Source organism: Triticum urartu, chromosome 1 (genome assembly GCF_003073215.2).
Source record: "Triticum urartu cultivar G1812 chromosome 1, Tu2.1, whole genome shotgun sequence".
NCBI lineage: Eukaryota > Viridiplantae > Streptophyta > Magnoliopsida > Poales > Poaceae > Triticum > Triticum urartu.
The window spans coordinates 130,641,981-130,660,314 of NC_053022.1; positions in this window are offsets into that span (position 1 = coordinate 130,641,981).

The window sequence follows — 18,334 nt, forward strand, 5'->3', positions numbered from 1 at the left end:
GCAGAGCTACATTTACTGTCTCCAACTGCTGACACTGCACCCATTAGAGCGCTGGAACGCTTAGTGCTTATCTTTGAATTACACTAGAACGACTTCTATCTTTTCTTTTCTGCATTCATCAACACTGCGTCAGAGTCTGAAATACCCATGCATAAAAAACAATAGTGTGAGTATGGGTGAAGTGTGTGCACAATTAGTATAGTGTAAAGGTAGCAGATAGCAGGTTGGTGAGAAATAAATGACGGGAGACATATGATAGCTCTACAACATGCATGGCACACTAAATTACTATAGGATTCTATGAAAATAATAGTCGACTGAAAGCAAATAGGTCAGTCCATTTTTTCTGCACCGTCCGATGTACGAAGAACGGGCAGATCGCCTTCATCTACCTCCAGCCAGTCAGTGTTGACGATCTTCCTCGAAACGCCAGCGACCACCGGCCCAGTATTCCACCCCTGCCTGCGCCCTCCCCTCGACCTCACCGCACCGCCATGCTTGGCACCGCCCCCCGGCCATCCATTCAAGCCCCGCCGACCTCCAGATCGGGCGCAAGCAGCTCCTGCGCCCCACACCCCTATGATAGACACCGATGCGCCGCTTCCCCGGGGAACAGGTGGACTAGGTGCTCCGCGTGCCTAAGCGGGTGCTGCTTATTTTAATTGTGGTTCGACTGACCCAATATTGAAATCCAGGTGGGCTACTGACCTCTAGCAAAGGTGAAATAGTAAAAGCGAGGAAACCTTGTGCATTTAGTATCACGAAGAAGATGCATTAAGAAGCGCTCAACTAGTTTCTTTCGTGGGATGAATACGGTGTGAGCGGAGACGTAAGATTTGCACGAATAAGGGAAGATGAGTACCTCTTTCTGCTGGCAGTGCTGTGTCCTCCTTCTGTTTTTCCGACGATCTTCTTGTTGTTCGCCGGAAACCAGAAGTTGTGGAGGATGGTGCAGCCTTGGATGAACCCATGGCCAAGTTGTTGAGTGTGGTGCGGTGGCCGTCTGTCGGCAGCGGGGAAGCAGATCCGAGGCGGTGAACGACGGCGTAGCGGGAACAGCTCTGGTGCGGTGGACGGTTGCGACAGTGGAGCCGCAACAGTGAGGCGCAGGATGGCGTGGTCGGAATGGTTCTATTACGGTGCACGTCGGCGTCGGCGTCGTGGAGGCAGCTCTGCCTCGGCTTCAGCCGCTAAGTCCTTGAGGGCGTTGCGGTTGCGGTTGTGTTGGACGATGACGTCGGGGTACCGGCTCCGGCGTGATGGAGGAGGGCGGCTGTGTATTGGCCGCTATGGGGTGGAGGACGGAGGAGGCTGGGGTTTCGCGGCTGGTGGAGAGGGCGTTTTCGCGCCCACGGAGTATGAATGGGGAAACGGAGGGAGGCGGGGAACTAAGGGGGAACAATGTTTTGGTTTGAGACATGCTTGTTTGAAATTTGGGGAAAGTTACAAACTTTGCCCCCATCTAAAATTTCGGACATATTGCGGGTTGGGGGTAGGACAGTCATGTCAGGTGTCCCAAATGTGGGCGGGATAGATTTCGGCCGAGCGCATGGGTTTTCGCCCACGGCGTATGAATGCTTCTCGGAGGCGGTTGATACTGGCATCTTGGTGAAGTTACAAACCTACCCCGGTTTAGACCTTTGGACATCGGGCCGATAAGCTACACGGGCCAGAGTTAGGACAGTAATTTCCTACCACCAAAACATTAGTCTTGCGCGGTTTCGGGTGACCAGAGGCCTATTTGGCGCTTCGTTCAATATTTGGGAGCAGAAGCATTAACATTTTCGGTTCTCTTGAATTGAACTTTCAGGATTTGTCAAACTTCACAAATCTTAACTCTTGAAAATCCTAAAGCTACGATTATTTTGGAATGGAGGGGGTACATTTGAATATACATTGTACACGAGTATATATTAAAAAATATGCAAGTTACCTCAGTTCATGCATGGTTTCAGATATAATCTCCTTGGTGGCAAAAAAAAGTTAGATATGCATATGAATATATATAGCATGTTCAAACTCACAACAAAGATTGATGCCCCCTTTTACATCTGATTTACAAATGCCATTATCTCGGGTTCAAATAGATGAATGCACTTCCTATGAATTCGAATCTTCGAAACCCCCTTTATGTTGAATTCAACATGTATTCTATTTCATAGCTAGCAATTTGGAATGTATCCATGCAAGTGATAAATGTATAAAGTGTTTCACACTAACAACATGGAGTGCACTAATTAATGTTTATATATGAATTGCAAAAGCATCCATTGCCTGTATTTCAAACTGCTCTCACTCTATGGATCGATAATATGAAATAAACACATGCACATGCTAGAATTCAATAGAGTATGGGTGTCTGATAGACCAATTTTTGTCCATACGCAATTTGCAAAATTCATGATCTCATCCAAAAATAATAATGCCATTTATATTTTAATTTAATGCGTAGAACCGCCTTTTACACGTAGATGCACTATGCCTCGCCCCGTTCTCACAAACGTGTTATATATCTCTCTATCTAACGCATAAGTGCACACACTTTATATGCATAGGCATTTCTCTTTCACACATGCTCACAATCTCTCTCAGGGTGTCGGGGTGTCTCACGCACATGCTCTCTCTGTTTCTCTCTCTCTCTCTGACTACTATGTACCACTCTTTTCACTAATCTCAGTTGGAAAACACTATTTCTCTCACATGCATATATACACATGCACGGTCTCTACTAGCCCTCTATACGTACATATATGTGCCTACGTGTCTCCCGCACGCACATTATCTTTAGGCCTCTCTCGCACACATTGCCCCGCGACACACCTCTCTCTTAGTAGTTGGTAGATATGATTTCATCATATCATTCGGTAGGATATCCCTGGCTGGTAGGCTAGATGGTAATACGAGGCAAAGTTTTACCCTAGTTCGGATCGGACCCTTGGAGTTGAAGAAAGAGCCTACTCCTGGTACTGTATATTAGTGATAGGGGTGTGTACAAAGTACACGTGAATACCAGGCATTGTCCGTGTGTGTATACTATCGACGAACTAGCCCCCAAGCTTGTATAACATACTAAGGGCCTAGGGTTACAAATCATATATCGTCGGCTTATCACCAGTGGGGATAGAGTCCTCCGCGACTCTGGTAGCTTCATGTTGTACGCCGAGTCCTCCACATGGGTCTTCGTATAACACGTCTCGATCCAACCTATATGTGGCGCAGGATGGAACCGACCCATGAGTCTTCATGTTGACCCACCACAACTAGAAATGATGTGCCCACCACACCACACACGCAATCGGCCACTAAGAAAATAAGCATATACAATAGTACAACGGTATCTAGCTCATGATACGTCTCCATATTTTGTTGATGACACTGACGGACTTTGCATTTGACGTGTGCTCCGTATTTTGTTGACGACACTTACGGTCATTGTATTTGAAGAGAAAGCACGATATGGTCACTGGACTTCAGAATAAGCTCATCACAGTCACCACATACATTTTGTCGTGCTAACCAACATGTGGTTGGATGGTTAGAGGACAGTGGTTTCTCGAGCCCACCAAGGTTAAAGTCCCGGTGCTCGCATTTATCTTGTGTTAATTTCAGTATTTTCCGGCGATGTACGTTCAGTGGGAGGAAACGTTCCACTCGACTACGAGGCACCTATGGTGACTTCGTAAAATCTCAAGATCATATATGCTGGCCCACTCTCTTGAAGGTGCTCATAGGGATAGGGTTCGCGTGTGTGCGCTTATAGCGGTGAGTGCTTGCGCGTATATATGAGCCCTTGCGTCTGTACCGTGTTAAACAAATACATATCATGATTATACGGTCACTAGTTCACCCGTACAACTCTGTATTTTGTTGATGACACAATCAATTGACGAGTCAAACATTCCACGCGGCGCAACTAGTGTTGCACCATCGGGGCACGTAACCATGGGGCCCACCTGTCAGCCTGTATATGAAACAAAGAAATGGTAGTTTGAGTCTGTACTGTGTTAATAAAATAGGAGTACATTTTAGGGTGATCATACGGTCACTGGCTCACCATACAGCTCCGTAATTTGTTGATAACACGATCAATTGACCAGTCAAACGGTCCACATTCAGCAGCGCACATTACCATAGGGCCCACCCGTCAGCGCGTATATGAAGGACAAAAATGGTAATAAATTAGTGGTCGGTGGGTATTCGAAGTCGTGAGACCTCTGGTTGGCAGTCACCGGCGGTTGGGGGGCATTCATTGGGCGGTGGGGTGGGGATCCCCGGAGAAAAAGCTCGGCGGGGGGGGGGGGGGGGGGGGGGGGGGGGGTAGAGGGATGGGCCGGTGCGGCGGCGGACCGGCGGTGGGGAGTGGTTTCGGGGAGGGCGCGACGGCCGCGGGCGGCGGGGGATGGCGGTTCGGCCGGTGGTGGCTGGCGGCTCAGTGGGGTGGAGTTTGATGATAAACTGGAGGCCCTTGATTTCATATCCAACGGCTGGAAAATCTAATGACCAGAGATGAAAAAGTCAGTCGACTGACGTGTAGCCTCACCCCGCACGTACAAATGCACGCACGCAAGACACGCACGCATGTAGGCGTGCAACACTGACACATACACACGCACGCATGCTGGCGTGCAACACTGACACGTACACATGCACTCACGAACACACGCACGTACGCACCCATGCATGCAACACTGAAACGTACCCTTGCACGCACGCAACACTCGCACGCCTGCATGCACACAGCACACGACGCAAGACACACGCTCAACCTATATGTGCATGCACCCTTTGTTAAGGACATGGATTGTTACGGGTATTAATCAATCTTATCTGTGATAAGTAGAACATTGATGTTTGCAACGGTCTTTATGAATCACAATGTATCAAACGGGCTATCAACATAGTAGGCTTATCTACATGAAAAAGATGACGTCACACTCAATGAACAATCATCGGTTTATGAAATGCCCGCTTCTGACCGCCCTGGCCCACCAAAGGTTCCTCTGCTGTGCGCTGCCTGCGTTGGGTCACTGACATGCAGGCCATGCACCCAAAGAGCCCACACGTCAGTGGAAGAATGGCGGGGTGTCCTAGGTTAGAGTCGAGGGCGCCACTCGCGGCACGTGCGGCTGAACACGCCTCCGTGCCGCATTCAAATGCCTCCATGAAACCCGCCCGTGTGGAAGCCGAGAAACCCACTCCGGTCACACGTCCGTTCATGATCGGGCCGGCGTTAAACGCAACGCCAGCCGAGCTCCTCGCGTCCGCCGTCTATTTAATCTCCTATTTAAACGAGGCCAAATGCCGGCCAAGAATCGCACACCTCCGCCGCTCCCCTATCTCCTCCACCATTTTGTCCACTCTTACAATGGCTTACGAAGAGTAGTTATTCCGCATCCAAGACGGCTGGGTAGCCCATTGGATACGAGCTATGCAGCTCGCTGATCCACCTCCCTCCGCTCGCCCGACGGAGCTAGTTGCCGCCCCAAGCCGGTGCGTGGTTCAGCAACTCGCCGCTCCAGGCCAGCTCGACGAGGAGCGGCGCACGGGCGTCGTTGCTGCCGTCCACGCCGCCGCCTCGTACCGCGTCTCTCGTTTCTGTGGCCGGGACTCCCATGCCGGCGGCCGCGCCATGCAAGCAGCGACAGAAGCCGGGTGCGCGGAGAGCGACGAGTCGGTGGCCAGCGCCTCCGCGTCCACCGCCATCATCGAGGAGAAGTAGAACACGAGAGGCCACTGCCGCTTGGGACCCATGAAGGCAACCGCGGAGGCGACGCCGGCGTACACAGCAGGTGTCTTGCCGGATCCTTTTGTTGCGAGGACCTTCGTCGACCCCGCATGGGCTCCATGGAAGAGGGGAATGTTAGGATGAACTCGAGCGGGTGCCAGCCATAGCGAAGTAGTGGCCGGTGATGAACTTGAACCGGTGCCGGCCACCATCATCTTCGGCAACAGCCAATGATGTCAGTTGGGCAATGGGGAAGCGAGCCATCCTTTGCGCTGAAGCATATACCTCCGGGGCTCCTGACAGTCCGGTGATCGTACTGCCGGACATGAGGAACACAAATCGATCGACGGGCGACCATTTAGGCCAGGTATTATATACCTGTGTTGCCCAGAACTAGCACCGCGTAGTTCATTTGAATGTAATGAAATCCGTCATGTTTGTATGAAAATCCGGTATTTTATATGATTTCCATCGTTGTTTATATGAAATATCAGTTTGTCTACGTGTTTGCTTGAATTTCGTCCGGTTGGTTGAGTTGCTGTCATAATGTGTGCGGCTACAGTTGGATGGTGTAATTTGCAGGTTGCCGGCCGGTCTGCGGGTGGCTCGAGCGGCGTTGTGGGACAAAAAAACACAGCTCGTGCGAGCTCATCCCCAGCGTGCGCACTGGAGGATGCATGATAGCATGAGCACCCGAGCCATTCCTCGTTCATCGGTGGCAAAGGCACCGATGGACAAAAGGGTCGCCAATATTTTGACTACCCCGGGTGAGGGAGTCCTGGATTAGTTGGTCTCCGGACAGCCGGACTATCTCCATTGGCCAGACTGTTAGACTATGAAGATACAAGATTGAAGACTTCGTCTCGTGTCCGGATGGGACTCTACTTGGCGTGGAAGGCAAGCTAGGCAATACGGATATGGATATCTCCTCCTTTGTAACCGACCTTGTGTAACCCTAACCCTCTCCAGTGTCTATATAAACCGGAGAGTTTTAGTCCGTAGGACACAACAACTACAACATACAATCATACCATAGGCTAGCTTCTAGGGTTTAGCCTCTCTGATCTCGTGGTAGATCTAATCTTGTACTACCCATATCATCAATATTAATCAAGCAGGACGTAGGGTTTTACCTCCATCAAGAGGGCCCGAACCTGGGTAAAACATTGTGTCCCCTGCCTCCTGTTACCATCCAGCCTAGACGCACAGTTCGGGACCCCCTACCCGAGATCCGCCGGTTTTGACACCGACATTGGTGCTTTCATTGAGAGTTCCTCTGTGTCGTCGCCATTAGGCTTGATGGCTCCTACTATCATCGATGGCGATGCAGTCCAGGGTGAGACTTTTCTCCCCGGACAGATCTTCGTGTTCGGCGGCTTTGCACTGCGGGCCAATTCGCTTGGCCATCTGGAGCAGATTGAAAGTTACGCCCCTGGCCATCAGGTCAGGTTTGGAAGCTTAAACTACACGGCCGATATCCGTGGAGACTTGATCTTCAACGGATTCGAGCCTCTGCCTCGTGCGCCATGCGGTCACGATGAGTATGACTTAGCTCTCCCATTGGACAGTGTTAAGGAGATCGCACCGGCAGCCGCTCCGACCCTCAATTCGGAGCCAGTTGTGCCTTCCTCGGATGGGTGGATGGACCCCGCCACGGAGGCCTTACCCTCAGCGGCGATCAAGCCAAACATCGACCTTACCTTGCACGAGAGTCGTGTTGTTAAACTGCCGGATCCTTCTCCGGCCACGGACTCCGAACCGCCTGCGCCCGTTCCTATCGAATCTGATTGGGCGCCATCATGGAATTTACCTCTGTGGATATTTTTCAGCACTCACCCTTTGGCGACATACTGAACTCCTTAAGGTCTCTCTCCTTATTAGGAGGATCCTGTCCGAACTATGTCCGGCAGGACTGGGATGCGGACGATGAAGAAATTCGCGACCCACCCACCACCCACTTAGTAGCCACTGTCGATGACTTAACTGACATGCTCGACTTCGACTCTGAAAACATCGACGGTATGGACGACGATGCGAGAGACAAAGAGGAACCACTGCCCATAGGGTACTGGACGTCCACCTCATCACATGACGTATACATGGTGGACACACCAAAGGAAAACGACGACGAGGAACAGAAGGACGCAACGAAGGACTGTCTCCTTGAGAAGCAGTCAAAGCGGCGGCGTAAGCGCCGCCCCAAATCCCTCCTTGACAGAAATAACGATCATATAGACCCAGCATTAGAGCAGGGCAAACCACTACCGGACCATGGCAACGTGGAGAATCAAACCAAACAAACCAACTCTGTCAAGGATAATAGTCCGGAGGACATAACACCGGACAGACGCCCGGAGCAACAAAATGCCCATCAAAGGCTTGTTGCCACCACGAGGAGTCTAAAAAGGCAGAAGAAAAGGCTCAAGGCGGCGCAAGACACACTCCAAATCAGATGGAGTAAAGTACTCAACACAGCAGCGAAGTATGGCGGTAATCGCCTCACCAAGAGCTACCCGAAGCGGAAGTTGCCGCCTGAATTCGATGAGGAGGCCTTAGATCCCCCGAAACCAAAAATTAAACTGGCCACCCGGCCGGATAGACGACCTCACGGCCAACATGGAGCGGCAAGCAATGCCGCACAGAAGCCAATACGCGATCCACGCAAGTGCTCGCATCAAAAGGACGGAGCAACTAGATCCATCTATGGACCGCGCAAGCGCACTCCAGCACACGATGCAACACACCAAACATCCGAACACCACGATACGCCCAGATACAGGGGTGCCGCACACCCCCTATGTTTCACCGATGAGGTACTGGACCATGAATTTCTAGAGGGACTCAAACCCGTAAACATAGAGGCATACGACGGAACAATAGACCCTGGGGTCTGGATTGAGGACTATATCCACCACATCCATATGGCTCGAGGAGACGATCTCCACGCCATTAAATACTTACCCCTCAAACTCAAAGGGCCAGCTCGGCACTGGCTTAAAAGCCTCCCCGAAAACTCCATTGGAAGCTGGGAAGAGCTTGAAGACACTTTTCGGGAAAATTTTCAAGGGACTTATGTCCGACCTCCGGACGTGGACAATTTGAGTCATATAACTCAACAACCCGGAGAGTCAGCCCGAAAGCTTTGGAACATGTTTCTTACTAAAAAGAACCAAATAGTCGACTGTCCGGATGCCGAAGCCTTGGCAGCTTTTAAGCATAGCGTCCGTGACGAATGGCTTGCCAGACACCTCCGCCAAGAAAAGCCGAGAACAATGGCAGCATTAACAAGCCTCATGACCCGCTTTTGCATGGGTGAGGATAGCTGGCTAGCCAGATGCAGCACCAGCGACCCCAGTACATCCAAAGTTAGAGATGGAAACGGGAAATCACGGCACAACAACAATAACAAATGCCGGAATAAAGAAGACATCACGAAGAGCACGACAGTAAACGCCAGATTCAAAAGCTCCCGGCCAAGTCAGCAAAAGCCTCCCTCTAAAGGCGCCAGAGACGAACTGTCCAGCCTAAACAAAATTCTGGACCAAGTATGTCAGATCCATAGCACCCCCGGTAAACCTGCTAATCATACCCATAGAGAATGTTGGGTCTTCAAGCAGTCCGGCAAGCTCAACGCCGTACACAAGGGGGAGGATACACCAAGCGAAGACGAGGATCAGCCTCTCGAGCAAGACATTGGGGAACAAAAGAAATTTCCACCAGAAGTCAAAACAGTAAACGTGTTACACGTGATAAAGGAGAGAAACAAAGCGGCACTCCTAGATAAATATGCCCAAGGGCCTGTCACTGTGGAGTCCTGCCACTGGTCGTTTCAACCAATCACTTTTGACCATCGGGATTACTCAGCAAGTATCTGGCGTGCAGGATGGGCTGCCTTGGTATTAGACCCAATAATTGACAGATACCACTTTACACGAGTCCTGATGGACGGTGGCAGCAGTTTAAACCTGATATACCAAGATACAATCCGCGAAATGGGGATACACCCAACGAAAATTTTCCATAGCAACACTACCTTTAAAAGAGTAACGCCAGGCCCAGGGGCTCACTGCACGGGCTCCCTGCTACTAAAGGTTATATTCGGCTTCCCCGATAACTCCCGTAGCGAACATTTAACCTTCCACATTGCTCCGTTCCAAAGCGGTTATCAAGCACTACTTGGACGTGAAGCTTTTGCTCGCTTTAATGCAATACCGCATTACGCTTCCCTCACGCTCAAGATGCCCGGTCCACGTGGCATCATTAAAGTGAACGGAAATATTAAGCGATCTTTGCGCGCCGAAGAGAATGCGACTGCCTTGGCAGCCGCACACTAAAAGCGGCCTCACCAACTAAAGCATTTGATAGGTCGTCAAGACCACGAACACGGTTAGACGAGTCCGGCACTGCTATATGTAATTTGTATCGGATTGATGGCCACACCCCTATTACAAATACAAGGGGCTCAACGCGCGCAAACAAGTGGCAATTTCTACTCATTTTTAGTTATACATGGTTTCTTTAAAAACTATCTTTTTGCACGACAACTTTTTCACCTAAGTTCCCCTCTTTTACAGATGATCATCATGCTACACCCGTCCAGGATACGGCACAACGGAGACACAAGCGCAGACGTGCAGCAGGGACCCGCTCCAAGGATTCTTTTTAGATTAAGACCCTTCATAAACCTTTTTTACTGTCTCTTGTTGATACACATCCCTCAAAGAGCACCGCTGCCATTTGCATGTATTATTATTAGTTTACATTGAGTACGACTGGATCTCTTTTATCATGAATTACAATTTCTAGTCAGCCCTTGATCTTCAGAGGTGCTCTGCATTTATGTTTTGCGGTCTTAGAAAGGGCTAGCATGATACCATCTTGTTATATCATATTATGATTGTTTTGAGAAAGTGTTGTCATCCGAGATTTATTATTATTGCTCGCTAGTTGATTATGTCATTGATATGAGTAAACATGAGACCTAAATGTTATTGTGAATATGGTTAGTTCATAATCTTTGCTAAAAACTTGAATGCTGGCTTTACATATTTACAACAACAAGAGCAAACAGAGTTTGTAAAAGTTCTTCTTTATCACTTTCAGTTTATCAACTGAATTGCTTGAGGACAAGCAAAGGTATAAGCTTGGGGGAGTTGATACGTCTCCATCGTATCTACTTTTCCAAACACTTTTGCCCTTGTTTTGGACTCTAACTTGCATGATTTGAACGGAACTAACCCGGACTAACGTTGTTTTCAGCAGAATTGCCATGGTGTTATTTTTGTGCAGAAATAAAAGTTCTCGGAATGACCTGAAAATCAATGGAGAATATTTTTGGAATATATAAAAAATACTGACGAAAGAATATAGGCCAAGGGGCCCACACCCTGTCCATGAGGGTGGGGGCGCGCCTACCCCCCTGGGCGCGCCCCCTGCCTCGTGGCCCCCCTGGTGCTCCACCGACCTCAACTCCAACTCTATATATTCACGTTCGGGGAGAAAAAAATCAGAGAGAAGGATTCATCGTGTTTTATGATACGGAGCCGCCACCAAGCCCTAATCTCTCTCGGGAGGGACGATCTGGAGTCCATTCGGGGCTCCGGAGAGGGGAATCCGTCGCCATCGTCATCATCAACCTTCCTCCATCACCAATTTCATGATGCTCACTGCCGTGCATGAGTAATTCCATCGCAGCCTTGCTAGACGGTGATGGGTTGGATGAGATTTATCATGGAATCGAGTTAGATTTGTTAGGGTTTGATCCCTAGTATCCATTATGTTCTGAGATTGATGTTGTTATGGCTTTGCTATGCTTAATGCTTGTCACTAGGGCCCGAGTGCCATGATTTCATATCTGAACACATTATGTTTCCATGAATATATGTGAGTTCTTTATCATATCTTGCAAGTCTATAGTCACCTATTATGTGTTATGATCCGTTAACCCCGAAGTGACAATAATCGGGATACTTACCGGTGATGACCATAGTTTGAGGAGTTCATGTATTCACTAAGTGTTAATGCTTTGGTCTGGTACTCTATTAAAAGGAGGCCTTAATGTCCCTTAGTTTCCAATAGGACCCCGCTGCCACAGGAGGGTAGGACAAAAGATGTCATGCAAGTTCTTTTCCATAAGCACGTATGACTATATTCGGAATACATGCCTACATTACATTGATGAGCTGGAGCTAGTTCTGTGTCACCCGATGTTATAACTGTTGCATTAGGAATCACATCCGACATAATTATCCATCACTGATCCATTTCCTACGAGCTTTTCACATATTGATCTTTGCTTAGTTACTTTTCCGTTGCCACGGTTACAATCACTACAAAACTGCTACTGTTACATTGGCCACCGTTACCGCTACTATCATATTACTTTGCTACTAAATACTTTGCTGCAGATATTAAGTCTTTCAGGTGCGGTTGAATTGACAACTCAACTGTTAATACTTGAGAATATTCTTTGGCTCCCCTTGTGTCGAATCAATAAATTTGGGTTGAATACTCTACCCTTGAAAACTGTTGCGATCCCCTATACTTGTGGGTTATCACGCCCCTCAACCGGTGACGCTCTCCTTGCCAGAGCAGCTCTCGCGGGCTGATGCATCAACCTGTGATCAGCCGGACCGACTATGTGGCGTACAGGCCATGTCATCCTCCGCCCCAAAGCAGCCTGTGGCAAGGCCTACAACTGCTGATGACGCACCACCGGTTCAGATGCCGTCCGCTGAAGCAGTGCAGGGGGAGACCCAGCTGCAGCACATGCTCAGGAGACCAACCTGGTGGAACAGACTGCTAAGCAGTCTGATGCTTTGGAACCGCCTGCTAAGAAGTTTGTAGGTCCAGAACCGACTGCTCATCAGTTTGTCGGTCTGCAGGCGCGTGATCAGCATACCAATGCGTCAGCACTTCGTGCTCAGCAAACCAACGCGTTGGTACAGCCTCCTCAGCACACCGACAAGTTGGCACCACCTTCGTAGAAACCCGACATAGCTTCAAGACATGGTCAGCAGTCCGATGCCTCTGCTCCTACAGCCCAGCAGTCTGTCACAGCAACACCGCCAGATTAGCGGTCCGGCATAGATAAACCGTCTGCTAAGCAGTCCGTCCAAGCTTCACCTTCTACTCGGCAGTCTACCATGCAGGCAGCCAGACGTTCTGCCAGAAATGCTTCAAGTACCAAGAAGGAAGTGGTCAACACTAAAAAAAAGACACATTCATGACATTTTGGGCCGAATGAATTTTTTTCTGTCATACTTATGACACTTCTATGACGATAATTGTGACAAAACCCGGTATCATCATAGATGTGGTGGGCTCCTACTTCTATGACAAAAAATCATGACAGAAAATGGGCTTTTCGTCCTGGGAGGGCCGGAGATGCAGCTGCATGACATTCTTTGGGCCGTCCATGACAGAAAAAATCATGGTAGAAGCGAGGGCGAGGAAAATATCGGGGTGTTCCCGGTTATGGTGGGTGGTCGGGCACGAGCGATGCATGGAGGTTTGCGCATTTCTCTCGTACATGCACGCGCATGGGTGCGAGGCATTGGGCTCTAACTGAACCCGAGCGAGGCGTTCGCCTACTGAACTCGAGCGATTGCACTGTAGGCTACGCGTTACTGAACCCAAGCGATCGATCGATGGCTGTTAACTGAACCTGGTCGAGCGATTCCTTCACTACTAATGCCAACTGAAGCTGATCGATGTTGCCTCTGGATGAACAGTGAGCGTTGCTGGGGGGGTTGGATGAACAGTTCCCGGTGGGGGTGGATGAACAGGACCCCGTGGTGTTGCCTCTGGATGAACAGGACCCCGATCGATCGAGCCGGTTGGGGCTGGATGAATAGGACCCCGTGGAGGGCTGGATGAACAGTAGAAGGTGGAGGGCTGGATGAACAGTAGAAGGTGGAGGGCTGGATGAACAGTAGCCCGTGGAGGGGTGGTTGAACAGGAGCCCCTGGAGAGGGCTGGTTGAACAGTAGCCGATGGAGTAGCACGCGGTGGAGGCTGGATGAACAGGAGCCCGTGGATGAACGGTCGCAGGTGGAGGCTGGAGGAGGTCGACGGTGGATGAACAGTAGCCTGTGGAGGCTGGAGGGGGTCGATTGTGGAGATGAACAGTATCACGTGGAGTCCCGTTTTGCGGTACACCACACCCCTCCCGATGAAGAGGACCCCCGTTTCGACTGTAGCGCTCCAACACAAGTCTGTTTCCTTCGTTTTGTGGTACGCCACACCCCTCTCGATCAACAGGACCCCATTTCGACCGTAGGAGGTCCGTTTCCTCCGTTTTGCGGTACGCCAGACCCCTCTCGATGAACAGGATGCCGTTACGAATGTGACCGGTCGAACACAAGGCTGTTTCCTTCGTTCTGCGGTACACCAGGCCTCATTTCCATCGTCTGTTCCATCCAAGCCCTCTCGATGAACACGACGACGCATTCTGTTCCGACCCAGCTGGTTGGCTCCCCATGAACACGATGATGGCGTAGTTTCTCCATTCTGACCCAGCCATGTACACGAGCCCTGGCCGTACGTATGCGCGAGTAGGCGTTCGAGACCCCACCCGTATGTACGTACATGGCCGTATTTTCTTTCTTGCACACTGGCCACTGTACGTGTACATGCTACGTGCGCGCCTCTACTATGACACGTGCGCGCCTCTACATCGACCAGTATGTACGTACATATTCGCGACCAGAATGACAACGCGACGTACGCTTCGACCAGGTGGGTCCCGACTGTCAGGCACTTCCTTGCGTGCGAAGATCTAGCTGGTGGGTCCTAGCAGTCAGGGGGGCGAATGGTTTTTTTGCCCAGACGGACTTCCTTGCATGCGAAGATGTAACTGGTGGGTCCCAGCAGTCAGGGGGGAACATTTTTTTCGCAAAATACGGTGGCCCATCCGGTGGGTCCCCGCTGTTAGGTGGAGGAATAATTATTTTGCACATAATAAGGAGGCACTTCCTTGCTGCGACCATGGACCCAGATGTCGGCCTCTCCACGTACAGTCCATGTCCGATGGAAGCCATTCCTTGACCACGTTGACCTCGCTGCACCGAGAGCACCAGGGCGGTGGACGTCGGCGAGGCCTAGGAAGGGGACGACGCAGAGCCCTGGAAGACGTGGTAGTGGATGCCCACGCGGAGAGGAGTACGAGGGTTCACTGGTTCGGCTGCGGTGTGAGGCTGTCGTCGCCGCAGAATAACATGGGGTGTGGGTGAGTGGAGGGATGGCCTGGCCAGCGGTGGGAGTAGTACGGGGCGGTGAGGCCTCCGTGACAGCACAGCCGACCACGAGAGGCAGGAGCAGGCAGCATGACCGGCGCTGCTTTGGGCGGCTGGAGCAAGAAGACCAGAAGTTGAAGAAGCACGACGGCCGTTGGATGTTCATCGTACGGTCCCTGCAGCTAGAATCGTGCATATTGACTAAGTTGACAAAGCCCTTGGTACGCGTCAACTTAGTAGGCCCACAGGCCAGCTTCTGAAACGGTGCGCCCCAGATGTTAGGGGGAGGAATCATTTTTTGGGCGGGTGAAGCTAGAATAACCGAGATTGAAGAAGAAGCACGGCATCCGTTGGATGGACATCCAACGGCCACTGTTGCTTGAACTGTGTGTTGACTATAAGTTAACAAAGCCTTGCATACGCGTCAACTCTTTTTTTTAGGCGACGCGTCAACTTAGTAAGGCCACAAGTGTGTGGCAGAGAACTTATAGCCCATTTGAGATTTGTAAAAATGTGCAACCAATTTTTGAATTCTAATGGAATTTACTACAGCCCATTTACAGTTTGTTAAAAGTACAGCCCATTTCAACCAACCGTTCAAAACAAAATTCAATAGAATTTCCCATATTTTGACGAGATCCGAAATATTTTTATCCCGAAATTTCTAGTCATATTAAATACAATTTCAATATAAATTTGTATTACGTAAAAATCCAACGAAACATTGCGCTTGCAACAATTAATGAAATTAAAATTTTCAATATCCAAAAATAATATTTATAAATTAATTACGTGTTTGGTGCATTTTTTTATAGTTACTGCCCAGTTTTTATAATTACATCCCATTTATTATTTCTTGAAGCCCATTTTCTTGTTAAGCCTAATGCATCCCTCCTAGGAAAGATTTGCAGCCCAGCGGGGTGGAGGATAACAACTTGACCTTGCCTGGGTATTCCTAAAAAAAAGTATAGCTGGGCTAGCCATTTTCAGCTTGAAATAAATTAATATCTGGGCTGGATATCTGGCCCGGGCTAGAAGGGCCACAACCCGCCCAGTTAATACCTGCAGTGATGTTTTCGTTGTTGTTCAAAGGAGAAAAATTAATATCTGGGCTAAATATCGCTCAAGAAAAACTCTGCAGTGCTCACACCTCAAAAACACAAATACTACTCGAGCTGGTTGGTCCCAGCTGTCGGCCGCTTCTTGTGCAATTCTCTCATTTATTGACTACATTGGTTGACAATGGGGTGGGACCGTGATGTCAGGAAACCATGAGGAAGCAAAAAAAATTATAGTTTTATATACTAATAAGGAGGCACCTGCATACGTGCGGCTATGGCCCTGGTGGGTCCCCACTGTCATCCTCTCCAAGTAAAGTCATCTCCTCATCCTCATGTCCGTTGACCATGTTGACAACTCGAGACGGAGGCGCCACGGTGAGCGCAACAACTCGAAGGACGACGGAGAGGGCCTCGCGGGCCCTACGGATGGTCTGATACAGTGCCCACTGCTCATTTGGGAAGCCAGGGTCATAGGGCCACATGTCCGCGACGGCATTGTCGTTCGTTTGTTCACCGGTGCTCGTTGAGGAGACGGAGGTTGCAGCACAGGTCCTCCTGCGCCGGTAGCTCTTCCTCCATTAGGGCGTCGAAGTGCGGCCGCACCTGCTATATGGTGAACATGGCATGAACCGGCTTGGACAGTGGCGCCGGCTCCTGGTCGGAAGCTACGTCCATCGTCTGATTGTCGTCGCTCAGCTCGGCAAGCTAGCTGGCGAGCCAGCATGTCCGGCTACTTGAACGACCCACTGCCAAGCACGAGTCTGACTGCCCTGGCCCACCTAGACCGCCTACCTCGCCCCCGCGCGCTTTCCGCCGGAAACGGTCAGCGCCGCCCGCCCTGCTTCCCGGTGCAGGTGATTGCTCCGCCTTCAAACGACACAAGTGTCGTCCGTCCGTCCTTCTGCGCCCCACATTAATGATACGCGGTTGCTGAGGCGGCTACTCCGGTGGCACACGTCCGTCCCTCCACCACCCACCATTGCTATATAAACTGCTGCACCGGCCATAGCCGCAGTCATCCGCATACGTACCCTTTCACCTGTCCACACCACTACTTCCCACCATGGCTTCCTCGCGCTCTTCGGGGTGGGCGTATGACATACCACAAGGAGATGGAAGCCATTGCTGCTGACTGGCTGGCCGGCAGGCAGCCGGAGGACGATGACGTCCCAATGGAGAACATGGTAGTCGACGATCCGGCGGCAACCCCCTCCTCCGCGCCATCCTCACTGGTGCATTGCACCATGACAATCAACGAGGCCCGTGCCCAATATATGGACATAGTGAGGCAGAAGTGTGAGGAGCAGTTCCGGGAGGCGCGGGCCGATGCCGCCTACAACCACCATCTCCTCTAGGAGCACCTGCAGGCGGAGGAGCAGATCGCCACGGAGCGGGCGGAGCAGGAGGCGCTACTCGATTTGTACCGCTCCGCCCTTGAGGGCTGCCTCGAGCGCTGGTGGTACCGCATGCGGGTGGCGGAGGCTGCGGCCACCTACGAAGAGGGCGATGAAGTGGGAGAGGTGCTGTTTGGCGAGACCGAGGACGAGGTAGAGGACATCGCCGGCTCCGCCGAAGCCCCAACCTTCCGGAAACGAGGGGTAGGATTTCCCCCGCTCTGCCGAGGTGCCGCCGGCCGGCAACGAGACAGAGGACATCGCTGGCTCCGCCGAGGCCCTGCCCACTGCCAACGGGGCCGCGCCACACAGAAAACGAGGAAGAGTAGAACACGGTAGGTCGCCGCCGCTCGGGTCCAAGTAAGGCCACCGTTGCTACCCTCCGGTTGAAGGCAAGCTAGGCGTGTTGACCACTGACGGTCGGTTAGCTTCTTGGCGGCGACGTGGAGTCAGAGAGCTATGTTGGAGAAGGACGCCTTTTTAGTTGAAGAATGTATGAAATGTAATGAAATCCGACATGTTTATATGAAATCCGACCGTGTATGAATGAATTTATTTCGATTAGTTCGAAATCTTGTATCACTGGCATTGGATGAACATGCAAAACAATACGTATTGGCATTATTCCCAGGGTGATCACCTCGTTTGCAGCAGTTTCACATGTGCTCCCTCCGGTCCTTTCTAGTTTGCATACAAGTTTTGTCTGCAGTCAAAGTATCTGTACTTTGACCAATCTTATAGAAAAATTTATGCACTTTCACAATGTGCGAAGTAAAAAGGAACAGAATGAGTACAAAGAGTTTGAGCAGCTTTTTAGCCAATATTTACTTCACAACTAAAGAATAAAGAAAAAATGGATCGACGCTGCTGACAGCAAAGGGCGTCCCATTCGAAAATATCAAACGCATGTCTTCTTGC